The sequence below is a fragment of the Aphis gossypii genome, unplaced genomic scaffold, assembly GCF_020184175.1.
Source record: "Aphis gossypii isolate Hap1 unplaced genomic scaffold, ASM2018417v2 Contig00461, whole genome shotgun sequence".
NCBI classification, from domain to species: Eukaryota; Metazoa; Arthropoda; class Insecta; order Hemiptera; family Aphididae; genus Aphis; species Aphis gossypii.
This window is the reverse complement of record NW_026083118.1, coordinates 195748-202659: the sequence shown is the minus strand read 5'-3', so window position 1 is coordinate 202659 and position 6912 is coordinate 195748. Positions and strand designations below refer to the sequence as shown.

General features: G+C 34.0%; 1 pseudogene; it reads right to left on the bottom strand.

Moving 5' to 3' along the window:
- Nucleotides 1-2273: 2273 nt before the first annotated feature.
- On the bottom strand, nucleotides 2274-6005 carry LOC126554315 (uncharacterized; annotated as a pseudogene).
- Between the last annotated feature and the right edge of the window lie 907 nt (nucleotides 6006-6912).

Here is a 6912-nt window from a genome sequence, read left to right as displayed (position 1 = left end):
GACTTGGTGGAAATGATACCATATTCAAAGAAAAATAAAGATTACAAGTATATTTTATGCGTGATAGACTGTTTTACTAAATTTGCGTGGGCCGTGCCATTAAAATCGAAAACTGGAAAAGAAGTCACAAACGCAATGTCTAAAATATTACTAGACCGCTCACCGAAACTTTTACAACTAGATAACGGTAAAGAATTTTCCACACCATTTTCGACACATTGATGACCAAATATTCTACGTTTAGCATCATGAAAGCGTGCATTGTAGGACGATTTAATCGTACATTAAAAGAAAAAATGTTTAGAGAATTTACGGCGCGTGGTTCACACGAATGGATTTCAATTTTACCAAAGCTGCTTAACGAATATAACAATTCAAAACATAGAACAATAAAACAACGTGAGATTAATAATGAGAAAATTAAATTGAAAGTTGGTGATAACGTCCGTATCAGTACACAAAAAGGTGTGTTTACAAAAGGTTATTTACCCAATTGGTCTACGGAAATATTCGAGATTATCAAAATAAATAGAACATTGCCCGTCACTTATCAGTTACAAGATTATACGGGTAAACCGATTTCCGGTTGTTTTTACTCGGGTGAAATACATAAAACCAAACACCCGAACGAATATCTGATCGAAAAAATTCTACGTAAAAAGCAAAATCAGATGCTTGTCAAGTGGCTCGGATTTGATAACACGCATAATAGTTGGATAAATACACGCGATGTTAAAGTATAGTATCAGTAGTAATATAACCATGAACGTGTTCGGAAGTTCTCCAGCTAGTGAAACAAAAAAAAATATTTCAAATCTTGAACAGTCGATCAAATTATATACAAATAAAATTGATAAAATCGAACATTTAATCGAGCAAAATAACAAATCTATGCTTGTGCTGGAAGAACAAACAGAAAACCTATAATTAACGTGTGTAGATATAGTGCAACGTATGACTAATAGTGCAGCGTCATTAGAAAATATCAGAGAAAATATCGAAGGGATAAAAAAATATTTCCTAGCATACAAAGTCATCTCAACACTATTGAAACTTATATTAAAGACAAGTCATAATGTCTACAGCCATTATAGACTTTCAATGTATTTTTGGAGTAAACAACAAATATTTTATTAAGGAAATGTCTATTGTAGACACAGAGACATGGGCGACTCAACACTGGATTTTTAAAAATTCAAAATCTATGCAAGACAGCAAAAGTCAGAAAACTTACAAGTGGCTACCGCATAATTTTCATCAGCTATCTATAGATTATGGTGATATAGAATATGAAGAACTTGACAGAATATTGAATTCATTAAAGTTTGACTGCATTTACACCAAAGGCGAACAGAAAAAACAACTACTTATAGAGTATATACCACACGTCGCAGTCATCAACATTGAAGACCTGGGCTGTCCTCGACTGGATCAAATATGTGATGAAGAAAATTTACCTTGTTGTATCTTTCATAAGGACTTAAATTCTAAACAGTGTACATTCTATAAAGTGGTTGCTATAAGAAAATGGTTTATAAATAATTCTTAAAAATTGTATACAATTTATTTAATAAACATTATTTAACATATTTAAAACATGATTATATTATATTTTTAACATTGTTTTTATTTATATGCTAACATACATTTAGATATGATAGCATTTACACAGGTTTTTAAATTAAATATGTATGGGCTTCCATCAACCTGAAACAGAAAAAACATGATTAGGTATTAACTTTCATACAGGGAAAAAAAATATTATAAGAAAACATTGTAAACTAACTTAAATATTTAACAATTATACATAATAAATATGCTCTTAACATTGTTCGCCTTTGCACCAATCCAACACGTATACCTATAACAATATATATATAAGATTATTATTATTATTATTATAATATATACATTTTAAAAATAATATACTGACCATTCTCATACATCAACAACATGTCGTAATCCTGTAATAACTGGAGCTTTTGCCGCGTGAACTTCAACATCGCGTCAAAACTAAGTCCTGGGGCGGTGAAGTAATGGGCAGCGTCCAAGTTATACGTCCTCATATATACGTCGCGGAAATTCTCAAAAACGTCTGCCAGCAGTAACACATCGATTTTAAGGTACAAATCACTGTACTCGCCCAACGTGCTGCATCCGAAGTGGCCCCAAGCCTCCTTTGCGTGTTCATATTCAATCTCCTTGATCCCGGTCTCTGTCGACGTACTATAAAAGTCCCTCTTACGCGGTAAACTCGTTTCCTCCAGCCGCCCTCAACTATCAGTGTACTCATACGGGTACACCCCCTTACGAGTCACCAGCGGCATATCTCCGGCGACAAAATGTTTGGCTGTCTCACGGAAGTTCTCTAGACCCGGCGTTGTGAGATTTTTGGCCAGAGTTGACAGTCCTGAAGCCATGAATCTGAACGTGTCAATAAATCGCATGCTAAATGTATTTGATACGTATTTAGAGAAAGATATATATTTCTCCTCACTGTTCGGAATAACGTTAATAGCTTTCATGTCGTGGCCCAGTTCCGTCACTATCAGGTGCGCGTCATAGTTGGATAAGTTATGCAAAAATATAGGTACGAAGATGGGTGTTTGAAGCTTTAGATTACATACATTACATAGAGTTTGTCGGTATTTTCCAGAGAGATGACAATGATCTGCAACCTTATGGTTTTCGTATGTAAAGTTTATCTTGCATAAATTACAAGCTGTACATGTATCATGTGACTGCCGTTGTTCATCCGTAAAAACTATAGGTTTATTGGTTTTCAATAATTTTTCAATTTTTATCGCTAACTCGGTCACTGTTTCAATAAAATGTTTCGCCACGTCCGTCTTACTCTCACTTCCTCTGTATATCACTGTTTCTTTCGTTATCTCATACTCTTCCAATAATTCCGCCGGTATGTCGTTGCTCACCTTCACAATGAGTCCATAACTCATTGCCTCGTGCTTATGTATTATCCTCGCGTTGTGTCCTTTGTCTTTGTCAGTCTTCATCAATATCGTCTCAAAATCTGCATAAATTACTATGGGATGTCTTTGAGTCTTCTTCCACGCTTCAAATTGTAGACATTCCCCCTCCTTCGGCATTTCCTGTAGAATCGGCTTGTGCGTCCTGCAAATCAGTTTATGCTGGTCCAGGGCCTCCTGCCCGCTCAGCTTGTATTTTAAATTTTGGTTATCAAAACTGGTAAAATACCTTTTACAAAACACGACACGCCCATCATGTCCGGTTTTTTGTTTACGTATGAGCCGGGAAAAATTTGAAATGAAGGTATAATGCGAGTTGTCACCGTCCGTTACTAGCAACAGGTAAAAATGTTCGGTCTTCTCTTCGTCGACTACTCGCAGTGGGTAAAACTCATACGTCGGGTACTTACGAGGCGGTTGGAACTTTTTGTCTAGACCGTATACATTTATTGACACGTTAATATTATTTTTTTCAAATTTCGGTATATCTGAGAGAGGTGTAGGGAAGGTGATGTCATCAAAATTATATTTATCTTCATGTTGCCTGTAATTTTCTCCGACACGATATCCGGCGGCTTCGTCACATGCCTCGCGAGAATCACCCACTTGAAACAATACCGATCTACGTTCTGTGGGTTGATAGTCGCCCGCTTCCTGTCGATATACGCCGGTAACTCTATATACGATGACCCGCCCATCGGGGTATATTTGTGTACCGCCAGCAACAGCCCATCGATCGACTCCAAAGTAAAACCGCTATCTTTACAATCGTTCTAATATCTCTGTCAGAAAAAATTTCAACCGCCATTGTCTTGAACGCTCTATTCTCCGACGAATTTGCTACGTTCGGCCGGTTATAGGTCGCCTCAAGTTTCAAATTAAATTTAATCGCATGGTGTTGTACTTGCGATTTCAATAAATTTATTAGCTCAGGTATAAGTGGACAGAGAAAGTCAGAATAAATTATTTAATATTTTTAGCGTAGTACCAAACTATTTTCCTATTTCCGGACGACGAAATTTCATTAAACCCGGGGGATTTAACGAGATCCGTACGCGCCTTCTTCGCCCTAGCAGCCGACACGATATTGGCCGTCGAAACGCGTTTACCATTTTCACCAGTAGTGTAAGATTCTTTAACAAAAAAAAAGGTCTAATTAATATCTATTGCGTTAAATTTAATGTTGAATCTATTAAATTTCTAATTAACATCGCGTCTGATAAATAAAATCTACTGATGTATTTATTTAAAAAATTATTACAAGTGATGAATATAACTGTCGGACTTATAATTTAATAAAACTAATTTAATGACACGTAATTTTAAAAATTTATTTTAAATCTTACGATATTTCTCAAAAAAAATAATCTACGGAGGAAAAATCAGTGGGTCTTTTAAAAATCTAATAAATTCAGCGCTAATAATAAATAAAACTAACCTGTATCGGCGTCTTGCATTTCATATGCATCCGTTGCCGAACATACAAATATCATCTTCAGTTAACACGTACGAACCGCCAGCCGGGACATCCGGTACAAAAATTTGAGGCGCTATTTGAATCTGCATGGTGGTAGGAGGCGCGAACTGTATCACGCTTGGTCGTGTTTGCTGATCGATGATCGGTACAGCAGGCAATGGTCTCAAGTGAGCCTAAACTTTAATGATACCTTAGAAAAAATAATAGTTACAAATTAATATTAAATAAATAAGATACAGTTTAAACTTTTATTACATACCGTGAGCGTTCTTCAAATGTTTGTTGAGGTTGGTCTTGTAAGAAAATGTTGATGGACATATAGTGCATGAGAAACGTATACCCGTATGTTTTTTTTGATGGGCGACCAAATTACGTTTCATGGTGAAAGCTGACTGACACTGATCGCAATTAAGCATGATGTAAATGTTTAAGATAAAACGGATGAAAATAAAGTGTTTTAAACACTTGAAAAAAATTATACTGAGAAAAATTGATAATACTGTTGTGTAAGGACTGTGAAAACACGGAGAGAGTAAAGGCAAAGTAAACGCTATAGATGTCTAGAACAGACTGATTGTACATCGGTCAACAACGGAGCAAGTCTCTTGGCATTTGCGGTGATGAAGACAAATTAAGCCAGGGCTGGGTAAAATGTTAATTGGGTATTTACCATGATAATTGTGTACATCGCTATAGATTTTTTATTATTTTGGGTATCATTGTATTGGACAGAGTTTCATTACCGATTCTAGAAACTGACCTGCGAGTGTTGAGCACAGTAGAACGAAAGACCGGCTGGGACAGGGCATTCCGTTAACAATAGAACATGTTATATAACGCATACCGTGCTGTCAACAATAATAGTGTTGTTTACGCAGGATTTGACAAAAATTATGATTATTATATTATTTCGAGCTAACTTTTATAGAAGTCTCATAAAAATAGTTGTTATAATAATACCGACATATACCGCTTTGAGATTCGCTATACTCAAAGAATTATAAAATTCGTTTGATTATATAGATATATTTATTGATAGGAAAGATTATTTAATTAAAATACATCAAGTAGATACGTAAGTATTAAAATAATAAAAACTAAATTTACAGGAATATTCACTCTTATTTCGAAACTTAAATCTAATTTCTGTAGAATACTACTACTATTATTTACATCTATATTAAAATCTGAATTCTTTCTATAATAAAATCTAGAGTATCACTCGGGAAGCCGTACCATATTAAAATCATAACTGCATTTATTCTCCATTGTACTTTTAGACGCCGTCTATATTCTACTGGCTCAATTTCTCCCAATCTCCTAAGCCAATACATAAGTTGCATAAATATATAATATTGAGTATGGTTATATGTAATTCTCCTTGATAAACGAAATACATCTTCAAGTGACATCATAACCTATAATAATATTATAGAATTTTCATACCTAATTTTAATATTTTTTATATGTATATATTATAAGCTTACTATGCTCTCGTCTACGGGGATTGAAATATCAGAATAATGATTAGACATTAGCATTCTTAACGCCCTAAATTCTAGATTAATTTGCTGTGATAAAGTCCTTGCACGTATAGCCCAATTCATCATTCTTTCGATAGACGTATGTCTCACCAAGTATTCTTGATAAATTACCCTTATAGTTAGCGCATTTATCGGTGCAATTACATGATTTGTTTCAATCATCACACTATATAAAATAACAAATTAAAAAATAAATTATAAATAAAAATGATATAACTTACTCTTCCTGAAACACTTCGCCGTGGATTGCGATGAGCTCAGCTCGTGAAAGTAGGATATCTTCCTCAGATTCTCGTTTCCATATTGGATTAAGAAAATAATAACAGATATATAAGAAAAATGAGTTAATCATATTTTTTATTTAAACTAACTGATAGAAATAAAGTGAAAAATTTAACACAAAAATACTTGTAAAGACTGTAGGTCTGTAGATAAAATAATCACGAGAAATAATAAATTTAAAAAAATATTTTATGTAAACGTAATGTCAAATAAAATATTTGTTTCGCTATAAACGTATCTGAATAAATCTAATAGTATACTGTGTTGGTAAAAATAATTTGTGTTGCGTTTTATAACACGTCTGGTTTAAAACTCATGTGATTTTAAAAATATATCCCACCTAAAGATGTATACACAATGGCTGCTCAGTGAAACCTTTGAAGAATAGATGATGACATACTGAGAATTGTATGTTAGTCGGAGAAACATACGAAATTATTTTCAAATAATATTATTAAATGAAATTTACGGTGGTGGCTCGAATACATGTACAATAATATGGTGTCGGTCGCGTATATGGTGTATATACAATAATATGGTGCGAGTACGGTAATATGATGTTTGTACGGTAAATGGTGAATGTACAATAATATGGTGCATGTATAATAATATGATAAGCGTA